We start from the raw sequence: 17,881 nt of genomic DNA, 5'->3' as shown, positions 1-17,881 counted from the left end.
TATGCATTTTCCTAAAAATTATACAGTGTTTGGTTTAAAACACAAGTGATATTATCATTCATTAAAAAAAAAAAAACCCCAACATCATTTTAGAAAAAAAATGGAAGAAAAGAGAAGAGAAACATTTAAATGCCTCTAAACAGATAAGATCATTATTATTTTTACCTGTAGTAGTTAAGCATACAATGTGATCTTTTGAAATGCAAAGAAATTATGAAATTAATACAGCAATCAAAATAACTAACAGCTCACATAATTACATATTTCTTGTAGTGAGAATCACTTTGTCTTTAAATTTTCTAAACATGAAATTTAAAATTGAACATAGTTACTTTGATGTACATTAGTTCTCCTGAGCTCATTTTTCCCTAAGTAAAAATGCTTACTTATAACTTACTAGTTGAGGATTTAATAAAATGTATTTTGATCATATATTATACTCCCTTTACTCTCCAATTCCTGCCAAATCTCTCGTTCCCTACTCACCAAACACTGCGTCCTGGTTGTTTGTTTAAAAGCTGATTAACTATATTTAGTGTTTCCCTGATAATTTTGAGTGGGAGTCTTCCCCTGGAATGTGCTTGACCTACAAGGAATCAAACGCTTAAAGAAAATGAACTCTTTGTCAAAAATCAAGTGAGCAAATGTGTGTGGGTTCATCTCCGGGTCTTCAATTCGATTCCATTGATCCACCAGCCTATTACTTTGCCAGTACCATGCTGTTTTAATTACTGTTGCTCTGTAGTACAGCTTGAGATCAGGTATGGAGATTCCTCCGGAGGATCTTTTATTGTATAGGATTGTTTTTGCTATTCTGGGTTTTTTATTTCTCCATATGAATTTGAGAATTAATCTTTCAATATCTTCAAAATATTTTGTAGGTATTTTGATAGGGATTGCATTGAATTTGTAAATTGCTTTTGGTAAGATGGCCATTTTTACTATGTTAATTCTCCCGATCCATGAACAAGGTAAATCCCTCCATCTTCTGATGTCATTTTCAATCTCTTTCTTCAAAGGTTTGAAGTTTTTTTCAAATAAGTCCTTCACTTGCTTGGTTAAAGTTATTCCTAGATAAGCCAAATCTATTCAATGGAAAAATGATATCATCTTCAACAAATGGTGCTGGTCTAACTGGATGTCTACATGTAGAAAAATGCAATTAGACCCTTATTTGTCACCATGCACAAAACTCAAGTCCAAGTGGATTAAAGACCTCAACTTAAAACCAGAGACATTAACTCAGTTAGAGGAAAAAGTGGGGAAGAGCCTGGGACACATAGGCGCAGGAAACAACTTCCTGAACAGTACACCCACAGCCCAGGCCTTAATGTCAACAATTAATAAATGGGACCTTATGAGGCTGAGAAGCTTCTGTAAGGCAGCAGACACTGTCAAGAGAACAAAGCGACAGCCTACTGACTGGGAAAAGATCTTCACCAACCCTTCATCTGACAAAGGTTTAATATCCAAAATATATAAAGAACTCAAGAAATTAAACACCACAAAACCAAACAACCCAATTGCAAAATGGGGCTTAGAACTAAACAGAGAATTCTCAACAGAGGAATATCAAATGGCTGAGAAACACTTAAAGAAATGCTCATCCTAGTTAGGCATCAGAGAAATGCAAATCAAAACGACACTGAGATTCCATCTTACACCCATCAGAATGGCTAAGATCAAAAACTCAAATGACACCACATGTTGGCGAGGATGTGGAGAGAGAGGAACACTCCTTCACTGCTGGTGGGAATGCAAACTAGTACAACCACTTTGGAAAGCTATCTGGCGTTTTCTCAGAAAAATGGGAATAGGGCTTCCTCAAGACCCAGCTATCCCACTCCTTGGAATATACCCAGAAAATGCTCGAACACACAACAGGGACATATGCTCAACCATGTTCATAGCTGCTTTATACACAATAGCCAGAACATGGAAACAGCCTAAGTGTCCCTCAGTAGAAGAATGGACTAAGAAACTATGGTACATTTACACTATGGAGTATTACTCAGCTATTAAAAACGAGGAATTCCCGAAATTTGTGGACAAATGGATTGACCTAGAAATTATCATAATGAGTGAGTTCACCCAGAAGCAAAAAGAGACAAACGGTATATACTCACTTATATCAAAACACTAGTCCAAGGGATACGTCCCATGAAAAACCTTACTTACCAAGAAAGTGGGTCAGAGGAGAGGACATCCTATTGAGACTTTAGGCGAGAGTAGCATGGAAGAATGGGGAAATAACAGGACCCACAGGGTCCTGGAAACCTACAAGAAGAACTTTATGACAGGCAGATCTGGGTCCTGGGGTCCTCCTCAAACTAAGGCACCAGCCAAGGAGAAATAGGCAGTAAACTTTGAACCCCTACCAAGACCTAGCCGACGAACACGATATTCTCCACTGTTGAGTGGAGAGTGAGATCTGATTCTCACGTGAACTCTGGTGCCCCTTTTCTGACCATGTCCCCTGGATGGGGAGGCCTGGTGGCACTCAGAAGAAGGATAGCAAGTTACCAAGAAGAGACTCAATAATCTTAGAGCATACATAGGGGGAAGAAGTCTCCCTCAATCACAGACATAGGGGAGGGGAGAAGGGGGGAAGTGGGAGGGAGGGAGGAATGGGAGGAAACAGGGGAAGGGCTAACAATCAAGATGTAATATGAATAAATTAATTAAAAAAATAAATAAAAATAAAAACACTTCTATATTCAAAAGAAAAAAAAAAAAAAAGAAAATGAACTCTTCCTCTCCCACTAGTTATCAATTCCCAATAGCTCATCATATGCAGGCAGCAGGTAGATTTTATCCTTTTTTTTTTAAAGTAATTTATTCAGATTACGTCTCAATTGTTATCCACTCACTTTTATCTTCCCATTTCCTCCTCCCTTTCTCTTTCATCCCATCCCTCTCCCCTAGCCCTGTGACAGAAGGATAACTCCTCCCCCACCATATGATCGCAGCCCATCAGGTCTCATCCTTCTAGCTTGCTTGCCCTTCCTCTCAGTCCCACCAAGGTCTCCCCACCAAGGAGAAGTGGTCAAATAGGGGGCACCAGAGTTCATGTCAGTGTCAGTCCCTGATAGTCTTACCCTCCCTCTCCATTTTGGGGATTTTTTTTTTTGTCTGGCTTATTTGGGGCATACTGTTATACCCACTGTGAGTTTGGTGTTCATCTACCTTGCTGTGTCCATAAATCACTGTTTTCCTCATAGTCACTTACTACCTCTGGCTCTTAGTTTTCTGTTGTCTCTTCCACAGTGATTGTTCGAATTTGGGAAGAGGGAGTGTGGTCTTATGAGCATTCTGTGACCTTTTATTTCTGGGCCAGTTATAGATATTGATCACCATCTGCTACAAACAGAAGCTTTTCTGATAAGAGTTGAGAGATGTATTGATCAATAAGTATCAAATTAATTACCGGAGTGTTACTTTAATAGTATGTCCATTTAGAAAAATACTAGTAATAGGTTCTTCCTATGACCTACAGCCTGTCTAGGCACAGGTTCTTGGTTCTGATATAGTGCCAGGTACAGGTTTCATTTCATAAAGGATGTCTTAAATCCAATCAAAAAATGATTGATGGCACTCATAGTTTTCATATCACAGCTGTACTTGTAGGTATGTCTTGATAGGCCAATCCTTATTGTACTTCAGAGGTTTCCCAGACTCTGAGTATTAATAAGACTGAGTATTAATTTTTTAACATAATTTTGTGTGCATACTGTTGTGAAAGCTAACCAGTAGGAATGAAGTTCCCGGGTCAGTACCAGCTTCATGTCTACATATTCTGATTCTAGTTGGTATATTCAGCAGAGGCATCTTGTCATCCAGTTTTGGAGAGTAGCTAAGAGCATTGGCAACAACATATATTGTACAAAGATGTATGGGACATAATTGGTTGAATATTGGAAAATTTCCAAAAAAGAAAACTCAGATCTGAAACATTGTTTTTTATTTGTTAGCTTGGGGGGGGGGTGACTTGCAGGGACATTGTTACCCAATTATAAAGTAACTCACCTCCCCCTGAATATGCTCATAGGGTATCAAGTCTCTTCTCGGTAACTTGCTGTCCTTCCTCTGAGTGCCACCAGATAGCCCCCTCCAGGGGACATGGTCAAATGTGAGACACCAGAGTACATGAGAAAGTCATATCCCACTCCCCCCTCAGGAACAGTCATAGGGGAGGGGAATAAGGGGAAAATGGGAGGGAGGGAAGAATGGGAGGATACAAGCGATGGGATAACCATTGAGATGTAACAAGAATAAATTAATTAAAAATAATAAACATATTAAAACATTAAAAAATAAAGTAACTCACATTAAACTTGTGTGTGTGTGTGTGTGTGTGTGTGTGTGTGTGTGTGTGTGTGTGTCTTAGCACTCTTTTACAGCTGAAAGGATTTAGCATTTTAAAAGGTATTTTTGGTGTTAAAAGTTCCTGCCTGCATTGACTGATGGTACAGAATTTATGACCCACATACACATTCTCACTCCTCTAGTCCCCTGATCTTTGGCAAAGAGGCAAAGAGGCAAAAGTGAACATTGGAGTGAAGACCACATCTTCAACAAATTATGCTGGTGAAACTGGGTAAATTGTAAGAAAAATGAAATAATAACTTCATCACTCACTCTTTACTCAATGACTCAAATTTACGTAGAACAAAACCTCAACATTAGCTATGCTATACTGAATCTCATAGAAGAGAAAGTATATATTATGTTTCAACTTAGAGTCACAGAAAAGAACTTTCTGAACAGAACCTTGGTAGCCCAGGCATTAAAATAAACAATTAATAAGTGGAACCAAATGAAACTAAAATGCTTCTGTATAGCAAAATACATCGTAATTTGAGTGAAGTGGCACCTACAGAATATACATATATGTATATATGTGATATGTATATATATATATATGTATATGCAGACAGAAGGTTACTAACCTAGAATATATTTTTTTAAACTAAGCATTAAGAACAACCCAATTTAAACATGGGATATGAAACTTAATAGATATTTCTCAACAATCAAATATAAATTTCTGAGAAATATTTTAAAGAATGGTCAATATCATTAGCCATCAGGAAAATGAAAATTAAAACTACTTTGAGATGAATTCCTACCCCTACTCAGAATGGCTGTAAGGGAATAACAAAACAAAATAAAACAAAATCTGAAACAGAAAGGAAAGCTTTTATTAATTTCTGGTAGAAGTTGTAATAGATGCATCCACTGTGGAAATCAGTATTGAGATTCCTCAAAAGCTAGAAATAGACCCTCTGAATAATCCAGTTATACCAGTTTTGGGAATATATCCAAAGGATGTGATATCTCACTACAGAGATATTTGCTTAACAGTGTTCATTGTTACTCTATTCACAATAGCCACGACATGGGGGTGGTGATACTTGATGGAAGGGAAGATAAGAGGCAATGATGTCAAGAGTTAAAGAGTTAAGTTCTATGCCAAACTTTGAAATTATAAGACATAAGATATAAGAAGACAATAGACTTTGATTGAAATTCTCTCATTATGATATTTAGATGTATAAACTTTTTGATTTTTTTATCCTAAGTTTCACACCGTTAAGGTGTATTAGAAGTCATCTTACACCTTACCTAAAATTAATATTATTGGCATGTTTAAATTTTCTCAGATAAATTTGATGGTATTTATATTTATTTATGCTGATATATGTAATCAGTTCCCACTATTTATATTGTTTCAAAACTACCCTGATCTTTAGGAAGTCCTAGTGCCACATATTGGGGTAAAAATTTTTTCCTAAATCTTTTGGGCTTTATATTTTAGACCCGATAACATAGAGACCTAGGGCAGATCTAAACACATCTGGCCAATAAATTATAATATGACTCCTATACTCATTGATCCATGCCTTTTCCAGTCATAGAGAGGCTCCCTGTAGCAGCAGATAAGAGAATATGCAGAGACCCACAGCCAGACATTACGTAGGTCTAAACTGGAGGTATTCATCATGTCCCTTCCCTAAGTGCTCAGGGAATCCAGAGAAGAGTGGGGAAAAAAGGCTGTAGAAGTAAGAGCAGACAGAGGATACCTGGAGAACATGGCCCACTGAATTAACTAAACAGGGCTCCCATGGGCTCTTATAGACTGAAGCACTAGGCAAGGAGCCTGAATGATTTTGCTTCAGGGCCTCTTTGTATATGTTATGGATCTTAAATTGGTGCTTTGTGGGATTCCTAATAGGAGAAGTGGGTGTGTCGGACTCTTTTCTGTGTTCTTAGGACTATTTTCCTCCTACTGGTTTGCCTTGCCCAGCATAGATATTTGGGCATTTTGCTTGTCTTACTCTATCTTGTTTTGTATTGCTTGGTTTTTGTCTCTTGGAGGCCTGTTCTTTTCTGAAGGGAAATGGAGAAGAAATGGATCAGGGGAAGAGGGGAGCTGGGGATTCTAAACCAGGAGAAATGCAGGGAGGGGAAACGGGTCAGAATGGATGAAGGGAAAAATATTCTATCTTCAAATAAAAAACAAAACTATATAAGCAATTATAGCCAACAGGAGTATATAGTACATTTTAGCTAAGATTTCCATTTTGTTTGCAAAATGATCTGTTATAATCTATCTCAAAAGATTTTATTAAGTGCCTGTGGTCAGACACTTTATTTCTTAAATATACAAAAGTTAAGGCAGTTACACAGGCATAACAAATACTAGATTCTGACTTGAATGACCTGAGGTAAAAAAAAAAAAATGAGTAGAAAGTTCTCAATCTTTAATTAAGACCTTTCCATACAAAAGTATGACAACAGTTGTGACTCCAGGAGCTATACCTATTACACCCAATTCTGCTCAGTTCATTTCATAGAAAAAAAATACTCTAAAGAAATGTGTTAAACAGACAGTGAATCCCATTCCCCCACCCCATGCTACATCAGATTCTGTTTCCACCTCACAGTGCCTTGCTGTATGCATTCAGACTTCAAATATTGGTTTTCTGATCTAATCATCCACAAACTACTTTAAAACACATGCTTTATGTGATATAGCCTTGAAGCTCACTGAGCTTTGATGAGATAAATAGTGCTTTCCTCTTGTCATGATGTCATTACCTGCTCAGTGCATTTCTCTCTTTTTATTTTTTATTTTTTTGCAAGCATGTCATGGACATTGAACTACCTAAATCCTTTAATGGCAGCTTTTATTATTTTTTAACCTCATGTATGCTCTCCGCCAACCTTTTATCATAAAAGCCTGTTTGTTCACCTTCTGACAGCTCTCCACAGCTCATCACCCGGCAGGCTGCAGTTAAACCATACCATTGTATGAATTTCAATATATAGAAAAAAAAGATGAAAGATGGAAAAAATAGATAATGGGTCTGTGATAAGTCAGAGAATTAACAAAAAGGGTCAAATTACTTGAAGTTCAAACCAAAAGACTTCAAAGAAGGAAAGCCAAGTACTAAAATAAGAGATAATAGAAGATGATTAGGGGAGAAAACTCATAACAAAGGGAGATAATGGTCTGTAACTGGGAAAAGAAATTATAAAGAACTGGAAATAAATGGGTAAGATAGAATTCAAGGTATAATAATGAGAACTGAAAAATAATAGTGGCTGTAGTGAGAGACAAACCTGTCAGAGTTTGAACAGAGAGGGTGGGAACACAAAGAGCCATTTCTGTGGAGTGGTTCCAATGGCATGCACAGGGTGGTTACATTCAGATAATAGTGCGGGGTCATGGGAATCAAGGTAAACAGGGAAAAGATTAAGACTCCGTAAATAGATGGTGGCAAACAAATATTTAGACTTAAAATTCCAGGGTCATAAGAAAAGCCTACCATATTGTTGTTTCATAAGTACAGGAGAGTGTGGTGACAAACCAAACTGTTCTGTCTCCCAGCTCATAATATTGACATATTGACATGATTAGATGTTGCATTTCATAAGTAACTCTATTGGATTGTGTGCTGTGTGTCTGCATGTGTGTTCATTTTATTTTAAAAACATTTTTATTAGAACAGAATGTCCTGTTTGTAGTCATATCTGTCTCCATTCACCATTTTCCCCATGACAGAACAATGTAATTTTACATTCAGAATTGCTCTTTTGACCTGACATTTTGACTACACAAATTCTATAGTGAAATTCTATATACAGAATTAGCAAAGATGAATATATAAATCATTAGCACAGCCTGTATTTCATTATTTTTGGCTTGTTAATTTCCACAAGCATATAAGGAATTACTTTTGCTTTTCTTTGGTATAACCTTTTTAAACAGGAGATTATGAATCGAAAAATTTATTATGCAACAGGGGCTTACTTGATCCACACTGTGAAGCTCACCAAACTGTAATAGCACAACTACAATGTAACAAAAACTAAAATAACTCACTCTAAAGGTATTGAACTTGGCCCTAAAATAGATACATTCTTGCTTTCAATAAAATATTGAAGTTGAGCCAGGCATGGTGGTGCTTCCCTTTAATCCCAGAACTCCAGAGGCAGAGGCAGGTGGATCACTGTGAGTTGGAGGCCAGCCTGGTCTACAATATGAGTCTAAGACAGTCAAGGCTACACATGGAACCCCTGTCTCAAAAAACATAAATAAATAAATAAATAAATAAATAAATAAATAAATAAATAAAAATTAAGGTTGAGAATGCAAAGCAGTTCTGCTTTGTAAATGATTAGAGGAAAAAATGAATATAAGAATTAATGGCAAAACTATATTTATAACTAGATATATAACAAATTAGTAATAATTTTAAATTCTTAAATTTTAGAAAATACTTTAAATATTATATAGAAGCTCCCCCCAAAAGTTGACAATATCAGCATATACCTTTAGACAATCTTTCCTGACATTCCAGATAAAGCTCACAAAGTTCATTTTCACTAATCCATTTATTTGTAACCATCAAATATAGGTGTTACTTCCAGTGGAGGGAGGGAGACACCAACCCAAAGATAAAATCTTCAACCCAAAATTTATCCTGCATACAGGAAGTGTAGGGATAAAGGTAGGACAGAGATTGAGGGAATGGTGAACCAATTACTGGCCCAACTGGAAACTCATCTCTTAGGAGAGAACCAACCGCTGCTTGCAAAGAGGAGCCTAGCATAACTGTCTTCTGAGAGGCTTTCATGCAGCAGCTGATAGAAGCAGACACAGAGAACCACAGTAGGCTAATCTTGGGGAGTTTTGTGGAAAAGCAGGAAGAAGGTTTGAGGGAATCAGAGGGGTAAAGGATAATAGAAGATAAGCTACAGAGCCAACCAACTTGGTTACTTGGTGGCTCACAGAGACTGACTCACCAACAAAAGAGCATTCATGTGCTGGACATAGGTCCCCTACATATATGTAGCAGATGTTCAGCTTAGTCATACCTTATTGGGTATGGGTCTGTCTCTGACTCTGCTTCCTCCTTTGGATCCCTCTTCCCTATCTGGGCTGCCTTATCTGGCCTCAGTGAGAGAGGATGCATTTAGCCCTGCTGTGCCTTGATGGCCCAGGGTAGGTTGGTAGCCATGGTTGCCCTCTTATTCTCTGAGGAGAAGGGAAAGGGGAAATGGGGGAATGGGGACAAGAAGGTAGAAATAGGAGGAGGAGGAGGGAGGGGCCTGTAATCAGGCTGTAAAGTGATTATATGAATTAATTAATGAAAAATTCTACTTGTAAGAACAAAGTAGGAATTCTATAATCTCAGTGGAATTAAATAAAATTTAATTCTGTTGAATCAGGAACATAAAAGCAATACAGGATATGATATTGCAATAAGGAAGCATACTATTATAAACTTTTCATTAGTCATGAGCATCATGTCTGTAGTCACAACTCTTAGCTGAAGTAAGAAGACAGCCAAGAATATTAGGCCATTCTGAGAAACACTATAGTTTTCAGTCTAGTTTGGCTCTTGAAGGACAATATATCTTCTCAAATGAAAACAAACAAAATAAATAATAAATTAAAATTATTTAGTTCCATTGTAGAAAATATTAAGGCACACTAAAATACTTTTATACAAAGTAACATAAAAATGTAAAACTCAAAACACCATTTAGAATTTCAGCTTATAAGTGTTCTCAGAGTAATATTGAAAGATACATCACCCATGAATGCATCAGAAAGGTGTCTATTGTATACAATTTATATAACCAGAAAGAAGGCCTAAATATATTACATATTTGCAGAAATAGCATTCTCTAAATGCATTAAAATTAATGCTGCTTGTTCATTAATGTAGATAAAACTTAAAATATTTTATTACATAGCACAAGGACAAAATTACCGAGTTTTTTATATAGATATATTGCTAGAATGCCTTTGAAATATGTTTTCTTAAGTGAGAGGACTTCAGATTTTGTGATGCTCCCTCAACTTCCAATATATGAAATAAAATCAAAGTCTGTTTTCATTTTGTAAACTTGTCAGTATAAAGAACATTTCTTCCCTCATGATGTTTAGAAAACAGAATTGGGGCCCAGATTTTAGAACCTCACAGGAGATTTGGTTTTTAAAATCTAATAGGTTTATTCTCCAAAGGTTTATTTAACTCATTATGAAACTAAGAAAGCTGTTTCTAAAGGAAGAAGTTAACACATTTATTCAATAGAAATATAGAAATATGATACTAAATTAGTTGTAAAGCTAGTTCAGGCTCTTCAGTTCAGTCATAATGCTTTGGGTTATTGTTTCCATTGGGCAGAACTCACTTCTATTTCTATCAAACAAATATTTTTCAATTCATCAAGTTTCTATAGATTAACATGCAATCTTATTGATTTATTTCCTATTGATGAGTAAATAGTACATCAAATCCACTCCTCTGTCAAGTACCAAACTGTCTCATAGACAGTATTCTCATTCAGTGATCATGTAACAATACTCTATTTGAATGATTCTGCAAAGTAATATCTGTTTTGGAGAAATCATGTGAATAGTATAGGCAGATACAGAAAATTAATCTTGAACCACTGTTAGGGGACTGGAGAGCTGGCTCAGTGGTTAAGAGCACTGGCTTCTCTTCCAAAGACCCTGAGTTCAACTCCCAGCAACTACATGGTGTCCTACAACCATCTATAATAGTATCTGATGCCTTCTTCTGTCAAGCAGGCACACATGCAAATAGAGTAGTCATATGTATAGATAAATCTTAATCTTGAACTATTTTTAGTATTCACTGTTTCAACTTCTGAGATTTTCTCATTTTTTATTATTTTATTGTTTAATTGTTTGGCTGTTTTAGTTTTGGTTTAATTACCAAAAGTATATAGCTAACAAATAATAATAAAAGGGAGGAGTTTCCTCCTTAGATCAGGAATGCATGAAAATCTTGACTAAGCAAGTTTGTTTTTTCCCACATGACACCAACTTGGAACTATGCTGGTATGAAAGGTTCAAGGTGACTTTATTGATCTACTTGTTTATACTTAGCTGAACTCTTTTATCTCTCTCCACTATTCCTGTTATGTAGAATCCTTTGAGAGGGCATGAGAGCTGAACTTCTGATATGACCACTCAGTTTTTCTGGATCCCAAAAGATATTGACTGTCCTTTAACCCAGAGCTGACAAAGCATTGCATGGGCTATATACCCTGGGTTGAACTATAGTCCGGGTTGAACAGTCATAACCATGGAATTCAAGCACAGGGAAACTGAGTTCACGTACCAGTGAGGGAAATGGGAAAGATTTGGAATTTCTCTTTAGTTTACCATATCACGATTAAAATAAACTCTTTATTAAAGAAATTCTTATTGTGTAAATTACAAGAAGTCTTATTTCTAGTATTGAAATTACTGAATGGAGCTGCTCCGGAGCTCTGCTCGCCATGCTGTTCAGTACCTTGTCTATGTGAACCCCTCTGATTGTGCCTAGAAACGACAACTAAACAGATTGTCCTCCAGGGACCGGGACCCTGGCGTTACCGCCTTGCGGGCAGCAAGGACTTTGAGCAACCCCTTGCTATTGCTGAGGTCACTCCTGGAAGCAAGGTTGCTGTAGATAATTTTTGTATTGGAGATTTAATCACAGCCACCGATGGAGAAGAGATCAGCAGCATGACACAGTTGGAAGCCCAGAACAAAATCAAAGGCTACACGGACAGCATGACACTCCAGATCTGAGCAGAAAATTTGGTCTCCTCTAGAGAGCCAAGAAGGGAAATATCAACCATGTAAGATGAATTTAGCGTTGGAACCCCAAGAGGTCCTGCACATAGGAAGTGCCCACAACTGAAGTACCATGCCATTTACTACCTCACCTGCTCCTAGCAATGCCCGCGAGCCATCATGAACCAGTACAACAACCCAGCTGGCCTTTACTCTCTTAAGAACATCTAGAACATCTATCTCTAACTTCAGTAACACTGTGGAGTCCAAGGCCACAGCCAGCAGGGAGGAGATGGACAGCAGGCCCTTGGATCAGCCTCATCCTTCAGGCAGCCTCACCATTGACAAGGAATCCGAAATTTACAAGATGCTCCCAGAGAAGCAAGAGTTAAGAGAGTTCCCGCCCCTGTCTCCCCCCCCCGCCCCCCCGCCCCCCCCCCGCGCATCCTCACCCCCCCCCCCCCCCCCCCCCCGCGCAAACAGTCCAAGACCTTCATTTGTCTGCAGGAGATCCTGGATTCAGACAGGAAAAGGGATCCAAACAAGCCCTCAGGGTTTAGAAATGTAAGCGCTCCAGTCACCAGAGTCTGGATCATTTGGAAATGCTTAGAAGGTGTGACAAATGTGGCACTGGCATTGTTGGCATGTTTGTGAAGCTGAGGGACCATCATAGCCACCCTGAATGTTATGTTTGCTCTGACTGTGGCACCAACCTGGACAGAAGGGCCATTTCTTTGTAGAGGATAGCATTTACTGTGAAAAGCATGTCCTTGAACAGGCACGCCTCCTGAGGGCTATGATGGTGGTCACTGTGCTCCCCAAGTGATTGAGAGGAAATGCCCTTCCTGCTGCCCTCCAGCCAGCCTGCTGTACCTAGTTCTAGGAACATTCTGGCTTCCTCCCCTGACAGGCCTAGTGTTTGTTAGTCCTGCTCAGGAAAACTTGAGATCCTCCTGTGCTAACTGACTCCCACTAGCTGAGTGATGCCTGCTTTTATATTTCCAGAAGGTGGTTTTGTCCCTTATCCCTTCATCAGTACCACCGTGCACCTTGTTCGCCTGGGGGGTCTCCTCTGCTGCCCATGGACACTGGTCACATTGGAACTAAGCCAAATGTACTATCTCTGATGTTATTTTGTTTTACTTAATATATTTAGACTAAAAAAAAAAAAGTGAGTCACAGTATAAAATTGCTGTTTTTATCCCAATGTATATACAATGATGATAAATCATAGTTTTAATGTAAAAAATTTCTAACTTCATCCTTCATAACATGTTAATTTCAAATTAATATTTTAAAAATTTTGTACAACAAACATTCCAAACGTGGTTAATGCTAGTTCATTTAAAGAAAGGGGAAGGTTGTTTAGGATATATATATATAAATATATATATATATATAAATATATAAAATATATTATATAATTATATAAAAGTATATAATATATAGTTCAGGAGTATAACATGTACATATGGAAATTTTTATACCAGTACTCAGTTTCTAATGGTATATCCAATTTTGTTGTCTGGATATTGAAATACTCCACACTATTATATAGTCATTCTACTAACTACAGTGATCAAGTGCTCAACATTTAGATTTTATTCCTGTAATTTTTTTAGAGCCTTCATTAACTCTTAGATCTTCATATTTCAATCAGTGGTTATCTGATTTCTTTTGATTCATAAAGACCTGATCATCACACACATGGAGGCCCAGATAATCATGTCCAAGCACACCCAGGTGGGAGGAAAATGAGGTTTTTCTCCTGTCTTTCAAAAAATTCTGTGCATTGTAAATGACAAAAGAGGAAATATCAGGACAAGAATAGATAGATGAGAAGGAGGTAAGACATGTATGGTCACGCGTCATTTTCTGAAGGGGAGTTAATAAAAGCTTAACAGTACAGAATAAAAGGCTATTCTCATTTATTCTCATTGCAGGTATGGATGGATGAATACAAATTATAAATGGGATGGGCTAAAAAGAAAACCTTGAATGGGAGAGTTCACTGCCAGTTACTAGCAAGACTGATGACTCTTCATGGTTAGTAATCCACAGGCCACATCACTGGTGCATGCCATGATAGTGAGCAGAGTGCCCCTGCATTTTTCATGAGTTGGGAAGAAGAAATACTTTAATTTCATAACCAACTTGTAACCAATCTCTTCTTCCAGATGTAAAGCCAATAGCCGTTTTGGAAATAAGTGACTATTAAACCTACATCAACAAATCCAGAACAGGAACAGCACATACTTCTACAGTGAATAAATACTCAATTTCAAAAGAAAAAGAGGGTAAGCTGGGTGTTGCCAGGAGTAAACCTATCTTATTCTCAATGAATCTTTAAAATAATAAGAATAACTTTAAATGCCATATTCTGTAGGTCTCTGAGGTTTTTGAAGACTATTTTACCTTATCTAGATAATAAAATTATATCTATCTGATAAACCTGGGATGTATATTCCTGTGATAAAATTAGGCTAGTAATTGGCATGACCATGATTTGATCAATCAACAATTAACTTGTATAACTTACTTATTGTAAACAGTCTGCAATAACACTTTCAAAGTATTGGAAGTAAACCTACATAAGTCGTATGGGTACAAAACCTCATACCAGCCTACCTCAAAGAAAATGATGAACATCAAAGAAGCTCCTTACGGAGATAGTTTCAAATTTGGCAAACAAGCCACTGGTCAAAATGTTCTCATTTCAGCCACAGACAGAAGTCTGCCTCAAAATGGACAAGCTTGGATAGACGGAGAATTGGTGACCAAACTCTGACAAGACAGGGTAAGCAAGTCTTCAATAGTTCCTGCCTCACAATTATGTCTGTCAGATATACTGGGCCAGAAGACTGAAGATGATGCTCCAATGTTATAGAGCGTTTAGGGTGAATGTTCAGGCAGCAAACTATCACTGTAATTTTTTCATTTAGGAAGCTGCTAACCTGCACTTCCTCTTCATTCAAATAATAAATTTTATTCCTTCCCAAAACTCTGATAGGGTTGAAGAACAGATAGCTTAGTTTTACAATTAAATTCAGTTGTTTAGGGGTTAAGAAGTCTTTAGGTCTAAATAGATGTTTTAAGTTGATAGAGATGAGATATGATAGATATTGATTTACATTTAGAACTTTAGACTTATCAAGATAGGAAAGATATTTTTATCAAGGCTGCCAAATACAAAACACTATGAATTTAACATTTATATAATTCCTGATGGTTTTGTGGTTCTTCTTGATGTATGTAGTTTATTATATGTGTGTGTGTTTAATAATATAAATGTATATGTAAAAAATTTTAAATGAAAATATGTGTTTCTGTGTAGGTTACAATGTCAGTACATGTAAAGGGGATTATAAACAGCAGACATACACTTTTCTCTCAGGAAATAATTCCAGAGAGTGGATTATGCTATGAAAATTAAGATTTCCTTTATCGCACTTTTAATTCTAATATTATTCTTTAAAACCATATAATTACCACTGTGGTTTTGCCCCATGTTCCTAGTTGGTAATCTTTTCCTTCTCTTGATATGGCTAAGGTAACCACTATCTGCCTTTTTAAATTTTGTTTCCAAATCCTCTTGTTGTGTGGCCCAGAACAGCCTTGTCCTCACATCCTTCAGACCTCATACAAGTGCTGCGATAGCAGATATGTATCACAACTCTTTCACATTTGAGTCATATTTTCTATTAATATATAATACTTTGCATAGATCTTTAAAGGCTGTTTTAAAATGTTTTCCTTGCCATTTTAAAATTTCCAGGAAAATGTTCTGTCTCATTTGATTTTTGTTTCACTGTCAAATACATATTCCCACAGTATTAAAATGGGACCAAAATGAGATATTTGTGATGTTCCTATAAAAATTAAGAGAAGAAAACTCAGAATCATGATGTTTTAGTTTAAACTGAAACTCAATCCGTATGCATATTATTATGTATGTATGCATATATATGTGTGTATATATAGGTATGTATGGGTGTACATGCATGCATAAATGTGTATATTTATGTATTGTGTATGTGTATATGTGTGTTTATGTATGTACGTATGTATGTATAGAGCTAATCCTCCATTTTTAAAGAAATCAAGCATAATGAAACTTCTTTTACTCAGAGGCAGGTTGGCTTTTTATTATTTGCTTGCTTACATTTTAATTGTTTGATATTCTGACTTTTCATGGGCAATTCCATTGGAACCCTATTTAGGCAGTGTAAGAGTTATGGCTGTTCTCTTAAGAGATAACCCAGGATCAAACTTCAGAGCAACTGTAATAGCTCTCATTCTGCTTTTCCATTATTTTGCTGCAGCTGGAAAGCACACACACACACACACACACACACACACACACACACACACACACACACACACAGGCACACAAAGTTTCTAAAGACAAGCCATTTATTTTATTACAACATTGAAACTACAAACAGAAAGGTATTGGGGAATATAACACAATATAGAATGAAAATCTACTATATGAAATCTTCGGTGATTTTTTTCTAGACTTTAGAACCTAGTCTAAATAGGTAGTATATAACTTATTTTTATAAATTATATCATATCAATTTTATATTTATGTTTTTACAAGCTGTCCAATGCTTACCTTTTTCTCATTCCCCACAAATCATTACAATATTAGAAGAACACAATGAAACTTGAACTAGTTTGGAATATAGGAGATAAGTGACCATTAGTCAACATAAAGTAACCCTACCCTGTTTCCTTGGTATGATGTTTTCACAATGCAAGCTTTATTGAACATGTTCTTTGCATATTATAGCCTAGAATTTGTGACTATATAACTTATTCACAATCACTACTCTTTTATGGAAATTTACAAAGTAAGAAATCTGGTTACATTTTCAGTACGGAACATTAGAAAAGAGCATAGTGACAAAAGAGAACTGCCTTGAAACTTGCCTGGGAAAAACCTCAATCTCAGTACTTACAGAAAAAATATACAAGTCTGATTGACTATGCTACTAAAATATAAAGTGATATTTGCTTTACTATACTTATGTCTAAGGACCAAAGAATTCTTATTTTTAAAAATACGGAGTTTTGTGATCTACTGTATGGTCAATTTTGGAGAAGGTCCCATGAGGTGCTGAAAAGAAAGTATAATCTTTTGTGTTTGGGTGAAAGGTTCTATAGATATCAGTTAGGTCCATTTTATTCATGACATTGCTTAGTGTCATTATTTCTCGGGGCTTCTGTTTTGCTGACCTGTAATTTAGTGAGGAGATTTGAAGTCTCCCACTTTGATAGTGTGGGGATTGATGTGTGCTTTAAGCTTTATTAATTCTTCTTTTACAAATGCGGATGCCTTTGTATTTGGGGCACAGATTTTCAGAACTGTGATGTCCTCATGGTTGAGTTTTCCTTTGAGGAGTATGAAGTATCCTTCCTCATCTCTTTTGATTAATTCTGATTGAAAGTCTATTTTACTAGATATAAGAATAGCTATTCCAGCTTTCTTTTTGTGCCCATTTGCTTGGAAGCTCTTCTACCAGCCCTTGACTGTCAGGTAACGTCTATGTTTGTGACTGAGGTGTGGTTTTTGAATGCAGCAGAATGTTGTTGGGTCCTGACTATGCATCCATTCTGTAACTCTATGTCTCTTTATTAGACAGATGAGACAATTGATGTTGAGAGAGATTAATGACCAGTTATGTCCTTTTATTTTGATGTTGGTTTTGGTAGGCTGTTTGTGTGATTGTCTAATTTTAGTTTTGCTAAAGAGAAGTTTTTTTTTTTATT

General features: G+C 36.6%; 1 pseudogene across 1 annotated transcript; it reads left to right on the top strand.

The window, feature by feature from the left end:
• Nucleotides 1-9,141: 9,141 nt before the first annotated feature.
• Nucleotides 9,142-12,932, top strand: LOC311593766 (PDZ and LIM domain protein 1-like; annotated as a pseudogene). The gene is made up of 3 exons: nucleotides 9,142-9,220; nucleotides 11,874-12,527; nucleotides 12,590-12,932. The product of its transcript is annotated as a PDZ and LIM domain protein 1-like (transcript).
• The last annotated feature ends 4,949 nt before the right edge of the window (nucleotides 12,933-17,881 follow it).

This window comes from Acomys minous (assembly GCF_964271855.1).
Source record: "Acomys minous genome assembly, chromosome: 3".
NCBI lineage: Eukaryota > Metazoa > Chordata > Mammalia > Rodentia > Muridae > Acomys > Acomys minous.
This window is presented reverse-complemented; position numbering and strand designations above follow the sequence as displayed.